This window comes from Puma concolor, chromosome D2, assembly GCF_028749965.1.
Source record: "Puma concolor isolate L17-30 chromosome D2, mPumCon1.1.hap2, whole genome shotgun sequence".
Lineage (NCBI taxonomy): Eukaryota > Metazoa > Chordata > Mammalia > Carnivora > Felidae > Puma > Puma concolor.
The window spans coordinates 25,847,491-25,865,442 of record NC_141677.1 but is presented as its reverse complement, the minus strand read 5'-3'; the positions used below and the strand labels follow the sequence as shown (position 1 = coordinate 25,865,442).

Genomic DNA, 17,952 nt, shown 5'->3' with positions numbered 1-17,952 from the left:
TTTTAAACATTTTTTTGTAATATCAAAAGTTTTCTAGAATCCTAAGAACATATTAAAATATTGACAAAACAAGATAGATTATTTTTCTCAAATCATGGATTACAGTTCAGGTAATTTTACATTTTCATTTCTAAAAAATACACTAAGAAAATACTGTTGAGTGAAAGATATTGTATTTTGTTATTTAAAATATTTTTGCTTATGACATTGTCATTAAGGGTTGAAGTATGTAATTTTCTTCCTCGATCATATTTTTTTTGTGCAGTTTAAACATTGCAGGTTTTTCCTTATTTTAGTGTTCTTATCTAGTTCTTATTTAATTGTAAGTATCTTTTACAATATGGACTCTTTTAGAGAGGTTAAATGTATCATGGAGCAGTTATCCTCTCTGCATCTCCTAGCTAGAAGCAAGATGCTGCACTGTTGTGTGTTTAAAGCCTTTTCTCTGAAGGACATTATTTTGACAGGATGTACAGGGTCAGCTGTGTAGTTGTGGGAGTTCAGCATGAACACTCTAAGCTCTGTTTTCTTGGTTTCATCAACTGAGTGTACAGGAAGGGGGAGAAGAAGTGCCTTGATGTGTGAGAATCAAGTAATGAATTGATAGTATCAACCATTGCTAGACTGGGTCTTTTCCTGCAGGTGCTGCTGTTCCATAGGGCATTGCAGTTGCTTTTTATTGTGTCACATGAGCAAAAAATTTTATTTGAAGGAAAGTTAAAGTAATATAGTCTTACATAGTTCCGTTTTATGGTTTTATAACAATTATGTATGCCTTAGGTTTTTAAACTGAATTAGTTTTTCTAAATAGAGGTTTATGATTTGTAGTTAAGTGTTGGTATGTGCTTATATGTCACCTTAAAAAGTAAATAGGTGTTATTTTAAAGTTACAGATTCAATAGAGTCAGTATCAGGAATTCCAAAATAACTATGCTAAACCAAAACTTAAAAAAATCAAACATCTGGGGCACCTGGGTGGCTCAGTCAGTTAAGTGTCCGACTTCGGCTCAGGTCATGATCTCATGGTTCATGGGTTCGAGCCCCGCATCAGGCTCTGTGCTGATAGCTCAGAGCCTGGAGCCTGCTTCAGATTCTGTGTCTCCCTCTCTCTCTGCCTCTCCCTTGCTCTCTCTCTAAAAAATAAACATTAAAAAATAATAAAATATATAGATAGTTCGGCCACTAAAGTTTGTAGGCAAAATTCTTTTTTTTTTAAATTTTTTTTTCAACGTTTTTATTTATTTTTGGGACAGAGAGAGACAGAGCATGAACGGGGGAGGGGCAGAGAGAGAGGGAGACACAGAATCGGAAACAGGCTCCAGGCTCCGAGCCATCAGCCCAGAGCCTGACGCGGGGCTCGAACTCACGGACCGCGAGATCGTGACCTGGCTGAAGCCGGACGCTTAACCGACTGCGCCACCCAGGCGCCCCTGTAGGCAAAATTCTAATGAAGTCTATCTCATCTGTCTCTAATACTTGTGATATTACATACTAATATTAAAGTTTTAGTTAAGTCATTTTATGTGAAGAAAAAATAGGTTCTTAAGTGAGATTTGGTAGGTAACCATATTCTTACTTATACTGTAACATTTACTTATTTTCAAAACCAGTGTAAAAGAGTTGCATTTTAAGAGGAGATTAAGTTGTAGAGTTGGCAACAGCAGGGGAAAATGCATGTAATCAAATTTACTCTTAAAACCTTTTGGGGAAGACTAACTTGTCATTTTACACCTCATCCGACACAGCTGGCTTTTTTGTTTGTTTCAGAATGGAAATTTTTATTTTTTGTACATTAGATAAAATGATTTTCTTACACTTACATCTTTCTTGCATCTCTAAATTCTAAACTCATCTTTTGGGCAGGGTGCTCACGTTATGAGAGCCCAGAGAAAGCAGTGAGGAAAGGAGCTCTAGCATTGGAGATTTGGTTAGCCTTGAGATTTCTAAATCAGAAATTCAGAGACTCAGAGTATGCTTCGTTTTAATTTTTTTTCTTTTTTTATGTTTGTTTATTTATTTTGAGAGAGAGGGAGAGAGAGCGAGCAAGCAGGGGAGGGGCAGAGAGAGAGGGAGACAGAGAATCCCAAGCAGGCTCCGCACTGTCAGCACAGAGCCCAATGAGGGACTCGAACTCACGACCATGAGATCATGACCTGAGCTAAAATCAACAGTCAGACTCTTAACCAACTGAGCATTAAGTGTTGAGGCGCCCCTCAAATATGCTTTTTAAAAAAATTTTTTTTAATGTTTATTTAGTTTTGAGACAGAGAAAGACAGAGCATGAACGGGGGAGAGTCAGAGGGAGACACAGAATCTGAAGCAGGCTCCAGGCTCCGAGCTGTGAGCACTGAGCCCGACGCAGGGCTCGAACTCACGGACTGTGAGATCATGACCTGAGCCGAAGTTGGATGCTTAACCGACTGAGCCACCCAGGCGCCCCCTCAAATATGCTTTTTAAAGAGAGAGGAAAAAAAAAAAACTTTCCTAGTGAAGATTTTCTATTAAGTAAAGTTTTTTAATAACTAATAGTTTTGGAAGAATATGTAGTATTCAGCTCACATTTTAAGAAATCCAATTATCTTTGTTAAAGTATATACTTTTTAGTCTTTCAGTATTTATCATTCTTTTACTCTGGTTCTCTTTCAGATATGGATAGAATCAGTCAACCTGTTTTCTTCATTGATGTGGAATTTTCATTGTGTTTGTAATTTTGAAATCCTCTGATTGCATCACAAAAATTTGTGACTGTCTTCCATTCAGCTTTTCATTTGACTTGAGGGAGAAAAGTTTTAATGCTTGCTAAAGTTAAAAGAATTGCTTTACTTAGATTTCTTTGCACATCTTTTCTCTCTCTCTCTCTCTCTCTCTCTCTCTCTATCCAGCACATGCACAGACTTGCAAAGATCCTCTGCCATTATCTCCTGGTATCATTTTTTGTCTCCTAGCAAAGCAGGAAAAAAGGTTCAGCTTAAGGCAGCTGTGAAGGAAGGACAAGTTTAGCCAACTATTTTACTAAGTAAATGTAAGATCTCCTCCTTGTCAATAGTTGGAACTGTTTACATAAAATTTTTCTACAGTATGAGATTGTGTCTCTATTTTGTAAGTCTCTGCTCAGGAAATTCATTATTAAAAATCTGCATCTTGAACTAGAACATGTCATTTAAAAATGTTATGTAACAGACATAAACTTATTTCATCACTAATAACATATATTTAAGATGACAAAGCACAAATCAAATAACCTGTTTTGGTATTCACCGAAACTGTTTAAGTCCAAACAATGCTGTCAGATTAAAATATTGAAGAGTACTTGTCTTTTACCTTACTTTCCCGTTAATCTCTTTCAGATAAATACATAAACACGTATCTTGAAAGATGAGACTAAGTATTTGGAAATTATATATCTTTCAGTGTGCCTGATTACAATGGCTTAAGTCTTAAGTTAGCTTTGAACTAGTAAGTCTTCAATCACATTTATTTAGCAAGTTTTTTTTGTGATTATTATGTAGATATATGTATCTCTGTGTTGTGGTCTTTTTCTTATTTTTTAAAATTATACAGAATATACACTATTCTTTAATTTAAAAATTAATTAATTTTATCTACTTATGTACCTACCACCCAGATCAAAATACAGAATGCTTCTAACACATCATCCTGTTACCCCTTCCCATTCTGTCTATACTGCTCATTTATTCCACTAATTCTGTCACCATAAATGAGATTTGCCTATTGTTGAACTTCAAATAAATGGAATCATGCAGTGGCTTTTTATTTACTTAATTTTATTTTTTATGCAGTAGCTTTTTAAACTCTACTTATAATCTGTGAAATTCCTGGTATTAGTTTTCAAGGGCTGCCATATAACATTACCGCAAACATGGACTTAAAACAGTAGAAATTTATTTTCTCGATACTGGAGGCCCAGTTTATGAAATCAAGGTGTTCAGGGCCACTCTCTCTCTGAAGACTCTAAAGGACAAGAATTTTTCCTTGCCTTTGAAGGGAAGCAGGACTCTGAGGACACCTGATTTCATAGTTCTCATCTCCAGAAGTGTGAGAAAATAAATTTCTGTTGTTTTAAGCTACCAGGTACTTTTGTGTTCTGTTAATACAGCCCCAGAGAAATAATATATTCATCTGTATTACTAGATTTACCAGAATTTCATTCTTTTTATTGTCATGTAATTTCCTGTTATATGAGTACATCACTCTTCAGCTGTCCTTCAAATGATAGGTTTTGGATTGTTGCCAGGTTTTGGCTTTTGAATGAGTTGGATTCACCTGGAAATTTTAGCCATTCCCATGGGTGTCTAATAGGAGCTGTTGTAATTTTAATTTGCATTTCACTGATGAGTAATTTGCTTAGTACCTTTTCATATGTTTATTGATGAGGGTGTGCATTCTCTCTAATTAAGTCTCATGGCCATTTAAAAATTTGGTTTGTCCTTTTGTTTAGTAGGAGTACTTTATGTATTCCAGTTATAAATTATTGCTAGCAGGATTTGGGACTAGAGTGAGGCAAATGAAGCACGAAGGATGCAAATTTAAGGAGGCACCTACTCTTAGGGTTGAGTTTCCTGTGTTCCCAGATTGCATTTCCTCCAAAGCATTCCTGGTGGTCCCTCTCTAATTCAAGACACTGTTAAAATGTTGCCTCATTAGAAAGGTCATTATATCTAAATTAGCACCCCACTCTTCTGCCATTCTGTCATCCTGAACACTTTGTTTTTCTTCATAGCACTTACCACCAACTGACATATACTTATATATACTTATGTATACACTTTCTTATTTTTGGTTTATTGCCCTCCAAAAGAAAATATGCTCTATGAAAATTGAGGGTTTTCTTTTTATCCCCTGCTGTTTACCGGTCACTGGAGCAGTGTGTGCATGTAATGAAGCCTTAACAAATACTTGGTAGATCTTAATAAAATAGGGAACTTGAGATGAGCAAGTATCCAAACAAAACAAAACAAAACATGAGTTCCATTTTAAGCATGCTAAATATACATTGGGGGATAATACAGTTAGATTGAAGTGGTCAGCGATTGGCAAATATTTTCTGTAAAGGTCCAAATAGTAAATGTTTTATGTTTTGTGGCCCTTAAAGACTATGTCACAACTGCTCGACTCTGATATCCATATGAAAAAACATCCATGGGCAATGCAGTTAATGAGAATAGCTATGTTTCAGTAAAAGTTTGTGTGTAAAAGCAGGTGGTTGGCTTATAGGCCATATTTTGCTGACCCCTGGACTAGGTAATGGAGAGCTATAAACGTGAGACTTGGAATCTTGATCTTGATTCAGAAGGTAGTCATGATATGTTTTACGTTAATAAAGTGAAATGACCAAAGAAATTGTTCCAAGAAAATTAGTTTGGCAGTAGTAGGTAAGCTGGAAAAAAAAGCAATTAGAGGCAGAGAAAATAATTATGAAACATTTAAGCTTATATAACGCTTACTATATGTGAGGCACTTGTACTGAATGTTTATATATGTTAATTTATTTAATCCTTACAAAACCATGTAAGGTAGATACTGCTATTAATTCCTTTGCACAGATAAGGAAAATACAACATGGAGAAGTTAAATAGTTTATCCAAGTTCACACAAGCGTTAAGTGATAGAGCAGTATTTGAACAAAGACTGCTCCTTATCAGTGTGCTGTTTTATTACCAACTTACAAAGTAGTTAAGAATTGAACTAGAATGTTGACAGTGAAAAGGGACAGGCCAATAATGATGAATGTGAATAAACTGTGGATTGATTGTGGAGACAAACTAAAATGTAAGTGAAGGAGAATGATTAGACAAAGAAGATTAGGGGGAAAAATTCCCATACATTGCACAAAGAAGACCAGAAATACTATTACTAGTACAAAAGGAATATGAGAAAGAGCACTTACTAGCAAAGGATGATGTGTTTTGTACCTTGTGTGAGATGGGAATGAAACACTATTGCATGGAGCTGTATCACTAAAAATAAACACCTGAATGTTGGATGAAAATATGTCTAGAGATGCAAATCTTGGAGTAGGATTATTTTAACATATTTTGAGTACCTGTTTTATTCAAGACTTTGAATGGGAGATGAAAGAATAAAGATAATAGTTTAAGCAATGTGAGAAGATGATTTCTCTGAAGGACTGGATAAAGAGAACTTAAAGGGCTTGAGTAGAAATACACCTTTATTGGGGCACCTGGTGGCTCAGTCAGTTGAGTGTCTGGCTTGTGGCTCAGGTCATGATCTCACAGCTCGTGAGTTCGAGCCCCGCATTGGGCTCTGTGCTGACAGCTCAGAGCCTGGAGCCTGCTTCGGATTCTGTGTCCCCCTCTCGCTGTGCCCCTCCCTCCCTCATGTTCTGTCTCTCTTTCTCTCAAGAATAAATAAAACATTTTAAAAAATTAAAAAAAAAAAAAGAAATACACCTTTATTAGTAGAGAGATAGGAAGTGAGATAGATAATTAAGTAGGTGGGGGAACATGCTGAATCCAAAGTTATGAAAATCTAAAAGGGGATGATTTTTTAAAATTTTTCTTTTTTAAAAGCACGCATGTGAGAGGAGAGAGGGGTAGAGGAAGAGAGAGAATCCCAAGCAGGCTCCATGCTCAGTGCAGAGCCAGATGTGGAGGTTTGATGCCACAACCCTGGGATCATGACCTGAGCTGAACTCAGGAGTTGGATGCTCAACTGAGTCAGCCAGTTGCCCCTAAAAGGGGGTATTTTTTAATTAGAAAATATTCGTTACAAATATTCCTTCCAGGATTTGAAATTTAAAAAAATTTTTAATTTAAGTTTCTTAAGGAATTAACTAGATAAATTTTAGTATACCCTTGCATTGGTATTAAAATGGTTAGTTGATATGATGAAGATACATTAACCACTGAATCATATAATCTAGTGGATTTACTCAGAGAAGAAGAAAGGAGAGCAATGAGAAATCTCTCAAATCCAAAAGTTAATGGAGAGATCCACATTTCAAGGTAAGAAACTAAAATGTGCCATGACTTTGAGCAGGCATTATGAAAAACAGACAATCCATTTTATCTTGATACTTGATACTTCTTAAATGGTACATACAGTTGATTAGTGACAGGATTTACTTATCTTTATCCATTGGTTATACAGTGACCAATAGTTTTTATGTTGTGATCATTGAACTATCTAGCCTATCTGGCTGAAAGTTGACTATTTAAGGACCTGAAATGTTTGGCATTGTTTCATATTGGGAAAACATGGCTCATTCTGACTCACTTTTATCCAGTAGAACTCTAGTTCTCTTGGTTCTGAAAAGGAGGAGGTCTGATCAATATACTCTGAGGCAAATATTATAAAAAATTTTTAATAACCAGTGTTCTGTAATAAGAAATAAAAATTATATATAATAAAAATCTATATAAAATTACCAGATTGATTCCAGTATATTCTTTAAAATTTTTTTCATCTTATTTTATTTAAAAAAAAAATTTTACTTCCAGTGTAGTTAACATATACAGTGTTATATTAGTTTCTTGTGTACAAAATAGTGATTCAACAATTCCATATATTACTCGGTGCTCATCAAGATATGTGGACTCTTAATCTCCTTACCTACTTCACCCATCCTCCCACCCACCTCCCTTCTGGTTACCATCTGTTCTCTGTATTAAGCGTCTGTTCTTTGGTTTGTCTCTTTTTCTTGTGTTCATTTGTTTTATTTCTTAAATTACACGTATGAGTGAAATCACGGTAATTTTCTTTCTCTGGCTTTTATTTCGCTTAGCATTATGCTCTCTAGATCCATATATGTTGTTTTAGATGGCAAGATTTATTATTTTTTATGGCTGAATAATATTCCATTGTGTGTGTTTGCCCATGCATGTGTGCGTGTATACCACATCTTTATCAATTCATCAATCGATAGACTGAGCTGCTTGGCTATTGTAAATAATGCTGCAATAAGCATAGAGGTGTGTATATCCTTTCAAATTAGCATGTTTGTATTCTTTGGGTAAATAGCCAGTTGTGGATTATTGGATCATAGTGTGGGTAGTTATATTTTTAATTTTTTGAGGAACCTCCATATTGTCTTCCATAGTGGCTGCACCAGTTTTGTATTTCCACCAACATGAGGGATGCATGAGGGTTCCTTTTTCTCCACATCCTAACCAACACTCTTGTGTTTTTTATTTTAGCCATTCTAACCAGAGTGAGGTGATACCTCATTGTTTTGATTTGTATTTCCCTGATGGTGAGTGATGTTGAGTATCTTTTAATGTGTCTGTTGACCATCTGTGTGTCTTCTTTGGAGAAATGTCTATTCGTGTCTTCTGCCCATTTTTTAAATTGGATTATTTGTATGTTCTTTATACATTTTGGATACTAACTTTTTATTGGAGATGTCGTTTGCAAATACCTTCTCCCATTCAGTAAGTTGTCTTTTAGTTTTGTTAGTTGTTTGCTGTGCAGCAGATTTTTCTTTTTTGTAGTCCCAATAGTTTATTTTTTTAGTAATCTCCACACCCAGCATGGGCTCAAACTCACAACACCAAGAGCAGGAGCCACATGCTTTTCCAACTGAGTCAGCCAGGTGCTCCCCAATAGTTTATTTTTGCTTTTATTTCCTTTGCCTCAGGAGACATTTCTAGAAAGATGTTGTTACAGCCAGTGTCAGAGAAATCACTGCCTGTGCTCTCTTCTGGGATTTTTATGGCTTCAGGTATCACATTGAAGTCCATAATCCATTTTGAGTTTGTTTTTGTGTATGGTGTAAGAAAGTGGTCCAGTTTCATTCTTTTGCATGAAGCTTTCCAATTTTTCCAATACCATTTGTTGAGGAGACTATCTTTTTCCCATTGCATATTCTTGTCTCCTTTGTCAAAGATTAATTGACCATTGTAAGTGTGGGTTTATTTCTGGGCTTTCTATTGTGTCCCATTGATCTCTGGGTCTGTTTTTGTGCCAGTACCATACTGTTTTGATTACTACAGCTTTGTAATAAAATGTGAAGCCTGGAATTGTGATACTTCCAGCTTTATTTTTCTTTTTCAGGATTGCTTTGGCTATTCAGAATCTTTTGTGGTTCCCTGCAAATTTTAGGATTGTTTGTTCTAGTTCCATAGTAAATGCTGTTTGTATTTTGATAGGGATTGCATTAAATCACTAGATTGCTTTGGGTAGTATGGACATTTTAACAATTGTTCTTTCAATTGTTGAGCATGGAATGTATTTCCAGAGTACATCCTTCACCTCTGTTGTTAAATTTTTTCCTAGGTGTTTTATTATTTTTGGTGCAATTGTAGATGGTATTGTTTTCTTAATTTCTCTTTCTGCTGCTTCATTATTACTATACAGAGATTCTGTACATTGGTTTTGTATCCTGTGATATTACTGAATTCATTTATCATTTCTAGTAGTTTTTTTGGTGGAGTCTTTAGGATTTGCTATATAGTGTTATATCATCTGCAAATAGTGAAAGTTTGACTTCTTCCTTACCCATTTGGATGCCTATAAATCCTTTTTCTTGTCTGATCACTGTGGCTAGGACTTCCAGTAATGTGGTGAGAGTGGATATCCTTGTCTTATTCTTGACCTTAGGAGAAAAGCTCTCAATATTTCCCCATTGAGTATGATGTTAGTTGTGGGTTTTTCATATGTGGCCTTTCCTATGTTGAGATATGTTCCTTCTAAACCTACTTTGTTGAGGGTTTTTATCCGGAGTGGATTTGTACTCTGTCAGATACTTTTTTTGCATCTATCCTTTCTCTTGTTGATGTGTTGTATCATGTTGATTGACTTGTGAATACTGAACCAGTCTTGAATCTTGGGAATAAATCCAACTTAATTGTGGTGAATGATTTTCTTTTTCTTTTTCTTTTTTTTTTAAAGATTTTATTTTTAACTGATCTCTACACCCAAACGTGGGCCCAGACCCACAACCCTGAGATCAAGAGTTGCATGCTCCACTGACTGAACCAGCCAGGTGTCCCTCTGAAAGATTTTCTTACTGTGTTGTGAGATTTGGTTTGCTAATATTTTGGTTTGCTAATTTTTGCATCTATGTTCATTAGATACACTGGCCTGTAGTTCACTTTTTTTTTGTGGTAACTTTATGTGGTTTTGGTATCAGGGTAATGCTAACCTCATAGGATGAATTTGGGAGTTTTCCTTCCTCTTCTATTTTTTGGGATAGTTTGAGGAGAATAGGTCTTAACCCTTCTTTAAATGTTTGGTAGCATTCACCCGTGAAACCTTCTGGTCCTAGATTTTTGTTTGTTGGGAGTTTTTGATTACTGGTTCAATTTTATTGCTGGTAATCAGTCTGTTTAAATTTTCTATCTCTTGCTTCAGTTTTGGTAGGTTACATGTTTCTAGGAATTTATCCATTTCTTGTAGGTTGTCCAATTTGTTGGTGTATAAGATTTCATAATATTCTCCTACAATCTTTTGTATTTTTGTGGTTTAAGTTGTTATTTCTCCTCTTTCATTTCTGATTTTGTTTTACTGAATTTTGTCTCCTTTTTTGTGATGAGTCTAGCTAGAGGTTTATCAGTTTTGTTGATCTTTTCAAAGAACTAGCTCCTTGTTTTATTGATCTGTTCCATTGTTGTTGTTGTTGTTTTAGTGTCTTTATTATTTCCTTCCTTGTGCTGGGTGATTTGTTTTGTTTTGTTTTGTTTTAGCTCCCTTACATGTAAGGTTAGATTTTTATTTGGGATTTTTCTTTCTTCTTGAGTTAGGCCATTGTTGCTACAAACTTCTCTCTTAGAACCACTTTTGCTGCATCCCAAAGATTTTGGACTGGTGTGTTTTCATTTTCATTTCTTTCCATGTAATTTTTGATTTCTTCTTTGATTTCTTGGTTGACCCATTCATTGTTTAGTGGCACATTATTTAACCTCGAAATATTTGTGCTCTTTTCAAGTGTGTGTGTGTGTGTGTGTGTGTGTGTGTGTGTGTGTGTGTGTGTGTGTGTGGTTGACTTCTAGTTTCATAGCATTGTGGTCAGAAAAGATGCATGGTATGACTTTGATCTTTTTGAATTTGTTCAGTCTTGTTTTGTGGCCTAATATGTGATCTGTTCTGGAGAGTATTCCATGTGCACTTGAGAAGAATGTGTATTCTGCTGTTTTCAGATGGAATGTTCAGAATATATCTGTTAAATTCATCTGGTTCAGCCACTGTTTACTTGTTGATTTTCTGTTTGGAGGGTGGCTGGCCAGGGAAGATCCACAAAGTGTGCATGGGCGGGGCACGCAGTTTTAACAAGGTACGCACAGGTCTTTTCTGGGAAGGGTCCTCCACCACCAGATTGAGCTCTCATAAAGCACAGGGCTCTGGAGATGTGTTGGCAAGGTTTGGGCTAGTCTTCCAGGTGAGGGACCTGCAGCTCTGGGACTGAGGCAAGTGTAACTGTAAAGAGCGGATCCACCAAAGTTTGGAGGGTGGGGCTTGGTTTCAGCAAGTTAAGTAATTGAATGTTGGTGTGCTGATTCCTGCAGGTGGCTGTGTGTTTAATGTTGGGGGGCAGGGGAGGGAATGGCGCCTACCAGCTCCTTTGTTCCTCGAGGCATCTCCCACTGATTTCTGCCCCTTTGGGACAAGCTTTCAGGTTAGTAAATAACTTTCCCTCCCATATGCTCTAGGCATTTTTTCAAACTACTGCTTCTATGCTATATCTCTATGGGCTGTTGTACTCTCTTTAATGGTAGGTACTCAGCTTCCTGTTGCCTTAATTGCTTTTGTGTCTTTCAGTCCTTACGGAACATGTCTCCCATTTTTTATATGGCCCTTGGTATTTGCAGTGGTTCCCAAGTTCTCAAATACCATCAATTTCTTACCTCTTCACATACTCTTCTTACCTTTAGGAACATTGAACCTTTTTATTTTCTTGGTACATTATTACTTTACAAATGTTAGCTTATATTAGACTAAGTTGAGATTAATAAAAGATGTGTTGATATAGGAAAGATTCATAGTTGTGTTGAGCTGTGGATGCTTTTTTGTTCATTACCAAGTTCATTTAACAAGTAATTTCCTGGGTACCAGAGCCATGAAGTACATGTGATAAAATTTGTGCCTGGGTGAAAGCATGTTGTTTTTATGTCATAGACTTTTGGGGTCATTCATAAATGGTTAAAACATACTAAATCAAGAATAGTTAGGCCTTTTGCTCCATTGATTTCTTTAGTAGATATTTGACAGTACTTCCAGGCATTCAGAAAGGGGGTTATGAGACTTTTTACTATTTCCAGAGGGTAAGATAGTTCCTTATGTGATTCCCCCCCACCAACCCCTGTTATTCAGACAGTGTTTATTGATGACATATTGTGTGCCAGGTACTATGTTCCTAAACATCCCAGCTACAGGTCTGTGAGGCTTAGAGCATTCTGTCTGTGGTATTTTCATATGTAAGAAGATTACAAGTTACAAGCGGTTTCTCGATGGCCATTCTTTTGAAATGCTAACAATACTTATTAAACTTTAGGAATTCCTGAAATTAACATGCATGAGAGGGAACATTTAAAAAAGAAGATATAAAAGTTGTTTCCATGGGTACCTGGGTGGTTCAGTGGGTGGTTGAGCATACAGCTTTTGATTTCAGGCTCAGGTCATGATCTCACAGTTCTTGGGATCCAGCACCACATCTGCTGTCAGCACAGAGCCTGCTTGGGATTCTCTCTCTCTCTCTCTCTCTCTCTCTCTCTCTCTCTCTCTCTCTCTCTCCCCCCCTCTCTCCCTCTCTCTCTCCCCCTCTCCCCCCCTTTCCCTCTCTCCCTCTCCCTCTCCCTCCCACCCTCCCCCTCCCTCCCCCCTCCCCCTCCCCTGCTCATGCTGGCTCTCAAAATAAACATTTTTTAAAAAATAAGTAAATGAAAATTGTTTTTCTAAAATATCAAGATTAGATAAAAAATGTAAAAATGAGATAAACCTGTATCCTACCATACTTATGATAAAATTATAATTTTGATTAGATGGATACCTGATATTTATATTATCATGACGTATAAACACTGTTTTTGGTTGCCTACTTACTATATATTGACTTAATCTGGGGGGAGATATTTTATATATTACATAGTAATAGTCCTGCATTTCCTTTATTTCATTTCCAGTGTACTTGTCACTAATTTAATTACAGAGTCCTCAAATTATGTGAAATATTTTTAGTACATTCAAGTATGTATATTAGGTATCCTATCCATTTTATCTTCTTTATGTAATCTTTTCTGGTGACTTTATATGTGGACTCTCCAGACCTCTTGTAATCTTGTTTTGCCATCATACTGGTATTTCTTTTTTTTCTTTTTCTTTTTTTTTAAAGTGGATTCTTATCCTGTATTCCATGTCTTGGTTTATTCTCTAATATTGGTGGAATATATCATTCATTAATCTCTTTAAAAAGTATTGCCTGCTGGGGCACCTGGCTAGCTCAGTTGGTAGAGTGCAGAGCATGCAACTCTTGGCCTCAGGGTCATGAGTTCAAGGCCCATGTTGGGTATGTAGCCTACTTAAAAAAAGAGAAAAAAAAAAAAAAGATTGCCTGTCTGCACATTTTTTGGTGGCCTGTTCATTTGAAAGGATCTATATATATATATTTTTTAAGATTTTATTTTTTCAAGTAATCTCTACATTCAACATCAGGCTTGAATTTACAACCCTGAGGTGAAGAGTCACATGCTGTACCGACTGAGCCAGCCACGCTCCCCGAAAGGATCTGTGTTTTAAGCTCAAACTTGACTCATATGTGAGTGGATATGGAATTCTAGATTAGAGATTGGAAGTGTTTTCCTCAAAATTTTGAAAGCACTCATGTATTGTCTTCCAGATTCTGTTGTTGCTTTGAGAAGTCATGCAACTTTACTTTTTAATCTTTTATATGAAAGAAGTATGTGGGATCTTCTCTTTTAATTGTGCTTTGAAATTATACAATGACAATCCTAGATGTACATCTCTTCATCTGAATGCTTATTAGCTTTTTAGGAGTTACTTTTTAGTTTGGGAACTTTGAGTTTCAGTTCTGGGAAATCTTGAATTGTTTCTTTTTGGTTTTTTTTTCCTCTCTCTCTTTTTTCCAGATCTTTTGTTTGGGATATGGGACCCCATTGGTCCCCTTTTTATCATATCTTTTCTCTCCTATATTGTATTTGTTCTGGTTAGTGGGGAAATTTTTACAAGTCTGTATTCTTTTTTTTAATGTTTTTATTTATTTTTGAGAGAGAAAGGGACAGAATATGAGTGGGGGTGGGGTAGAGAGAGAGGGAGACACAGAATCCAAAGCAGTCTTCAGGCTCTGAGCTGTAAGTACAGAGCCTGACTTAGAGCTGGAACCCACAAACTGTGAGATCATGACCTGACACAAAGTCAGATGCTTAACCAACTGAGCTACCCGGGCGCCTCTACAACTTTATATTGTAAACCTTCTATTGAGTTTTTTTCATTTCTTCCATCACAGTTTAATTTCCTAAAATGTTTTTGTTTTCCCAAAAAGTTATTTTTGATAACTTCCTATTTCTGTATTTTGATTGTTACATTTATCTTATTGAGAATATTAATATTAAGGTTTTGTTTTCTTCTCCCTTCAGAATCTTGTCGTCTTCCAGTTACTTTTTTCTCTATGTGTAATTTAGTTCCTGTGTTTTAAATTTGACATTTTCCTCACATGAAATATATGATGATTCTTTCTGACTACTCAGATTTAGTAGTTTAACACTTAAAAAGTACATTGGGAACTCTGGGCCACATGAGCAAGTTTTGGTGACTATATTTTATAGTTTGGAGATCATGCTGCTTTTTTAGGAAACACCTAATGTCTGTATATTTAACTATGTTGTATGTTAAACTGCTCAAGTTTCCCAGAGGTATCTACCAATCTTTTCCTTCTCAAAGTTTGTACCTATTGAGGTAAACAAACAAAACTAGGTGTTGCAGGAGGGGTTTGGTTCTCAGCATATTTCAGAATGTAAACTTCCACTTGATTTTCCTGTCAGTAGTAAAGCAAATTTTCAATTTGCTTTAATATATGCTCCTCTATTCAGAGACCCTGTAATAAATAACCTTTTTCTAGGAGAAAAACCTCCCTTTTCTACAAAGAGAGAAAGGAGGCAGTTGCTAGCCATGAAGAGATCTGTGTGTCTAGCTGCTGCTTAAACAGACAGTATCATTCTTGGTAGCCCTACTTTCCTGTCAACCAATATTGAGCAATTGTCGGTTTCTGTCTTATAAATTGGAGTGTTTATCAGCTTTCCCAAATTTTGACCTTAGCTTAGCCTTCCTTTATTTCATGAAGTCGGCTATCACTACTATTGCTGTTATTTTAATATTAGTTGATTCTGCTCATTTTTCCAGTCTGTTGAAATTTTTTGGAATCTTAATTTTATCATCCAGTGTGTTATTTTCCTTTGCATCCTATTGAGTCAGCTAAGTATCTTGATTGAAGTGTGAGGTTAGAGCCCTATGCATTACTTTTGAAGACATTCAATCAGTTTTACTTTAGTTCTTGGTTAATACTGTAAATTATGTTTTTTTAATCCAGCTATGAGTTTATATATTTTTTCTTTCATTCAAAAGTATATTCAGGATCTTTTTCTACAATATTATAATTTTAAAAATTTAGTGTATTAGTTACACTAGCCTCCCTAAAAAGAAGAACTTTATCAATGAAGAAAAAACTTAGGATCACTGTAGTGAAATAAAATTTGCTCTTGGTGTGACCTTTTTCTTTTTTAGTGCTTATAATCCAACTTGTAAATAATAATTTTTGTACTTTGGATATAGATCAACATAAATGGATTGTCAAGAGCCTTTTCAACTCAAGGGTCTTTCTTTGACAAATAATTTTCTTAAAAAAAAAGTTTCTCCATTTCCCAAACCAGTGCATTTTAGAACTTATTTTCCTATGATGTTTTACATATTACACACATTAGAGTTGCATGTCTAATTCAGACCTGTAGACAGCAGTGTAGGCAAAAACTAATTTAAAAAGTTAGCTAGGTATTCTCTTACTGTCTTCTTTTCTCATTTCAACTTCATTTACTTTTTAACTATGTTTCTTCTACCTTTTCCAGTTTTCTACTCAATTCTCCTTGGTGGAGAAGATGGATGCAAAAGAGGAGGTGTGAGTAGTTCTTTATTCTCTCTGCATCTGTTAACATTACATCATCTTTCCCATGCAATATTCTTGTTTCTTCTTAGTTCGTCCTCTTACATTTATACAACCAGTAGGCTTGTTTGGTTTTCCTTTGTATTACTTATAAAATTTAGTCTATTCTGCAATATTATAAATAAGGTTTATGATATTAATTCATATATATTAGTTACATTTCCCTCCTTCCATTATTTATATATGTCCTTTTAAAATCAGAAGACTCTGTAATAGCCATATTGTTTCACTCACTCATCAACTTCATTTATTCAGTACACTGACATTTATTAAATTCCCCAGGTATTTTAGGTCCTGAGAAATAAGATATTGATATTACTTTTACTAATAGAATTCATACTTTCATAGGTAATATCTCCCATTTCTTACTAGAATTATCCATATTTATACAATTAAAAACTGTAACTTTGCTTTTTGGCCTCCCATCCACATTGTTGAATACTCTCTTCCTTTTGAGCAGTGTGTGATATTGCAAATGTAGACTCAGGTTTGAGTTCTGGCTCTGCCAAATGTTAACTGTGTGATATTGGATAAATCACTCAGTCTTTCTGGGTTTTACCTCTCTCAACTATAAAATATATGTAATATCTACTTTGTTGGGTGAATTGAGAGAATTTAGATGTAAAAATGAATTGAAAGAATGTATATACATATATTATGTAAAAATTGAATTTAAGGATCTGTACTGTGGTATTTTTATAAGGATTACTGTCTAGATATTTATTGCAATGCTTTTGAAATATGATTGTAAGTCTCTTTGGAAATAAGAACTATATCATTGATCCTGATCCATTGCAACTAATAGCAATCAATGACTCATACTTTTGGATTGAATTTCCTAAAAAACAAACCTAGAACAAGTGTTAATGTAGTTGCTGTTTCTTTTCATATCTATGTACTGCCTCTTGGTCACAATTCTGATATAACAATGACAAATATGTGTGCACCTGACAGTATAACTTCAAAATACATGAAGCAAAATTTTACAGAAATATATAAATTACATATAGGCAACTTTACAGCCATAGTTGGAAATTTTAACACTCTTCCCATAGCGTTGGTAGAACAACTACATAAAAAACCAGCAAAGACATTGAAGATTTGAAAAACATCATCATTCATCTTGATTTAATTGACATTTATATAGCACTACATTTCATGCTGTAATAATACATGTTATTTTCAAGTGCGCATGGTATATTCATCAAAAGAGACCATATGCTGGGTCACAAAACAGTTCTAAATAAATTTAAAAGGAAATAATACAGGACTATTTTCTTGAACCATAGTGGAGTTAAATAAGAAATTAACAGTGTGATGGCTAGGGGAAAAATTCAAATGTTTGGGTATTAAACAGTACACTTCTAGACAATTTGTGGGTCAAAGAAGAAAACAAGGGAAATTAAACATCATTTTGAACTGAATGATAATGAAAATGCAGTATATCAGAATGTGTAGGTGCATCTTCAGGGTTGAGAGAGAAATTTATATCTTTAAATGCTTCTATTAGAAAAGAAGGAACCTGGGGCGCCTGGGTGACTCAGTTGGTTAAGCGTCCGACTTCGGCTCAGGTCATGATCTCACGGTCTGTGAGTTCAAGCCCCGCGTCGGGCTCTGTGCTGACAGCTCAGAGCCTGGAGCCCATTTCAGATTCTGTGTCTCCCTCTCTCTCTGCCCCTCCCCTGTTCATACTCTGTCTCTCTCTGTCTCAAAAATAAACGTTAAAAAAAAAATTAAAAAAAAAAAGGAAAGAAGGAACCTAAAAATCAGTGACCCAAGGGTTTACCTTAAGAGAGAAAAAGAAATGC

General features: G+C 35.5%; 1 protein-coding gene across 4 annotated transcripts in view; it reads left to right on the top strand.

The window, feature by feature from the left end:
* JMJD1C (jumonji domain containing 1C) overlaps positions 1-17,952 on the top strand; it is a 267,089-nt gene that overhangs the window by 29,221 nt on the left and 219,916 nt on the right. The window contains exon 1 of one of the 4 annotated variants that reach the window (XM_086679810.1): positions 16,077-16,099. The exons of the other annotated variants lie outside the window; for them this stretch is intronic. The gene's annotated coding sequence lies outside the window, so the exon portion shown is untranslated. Of the gene's footprint in view, positions 1-16,076; positions 16,100-17,952 lie in introns of those variants that run through there. 4 annotated transcript variants of the gene reach the window in all.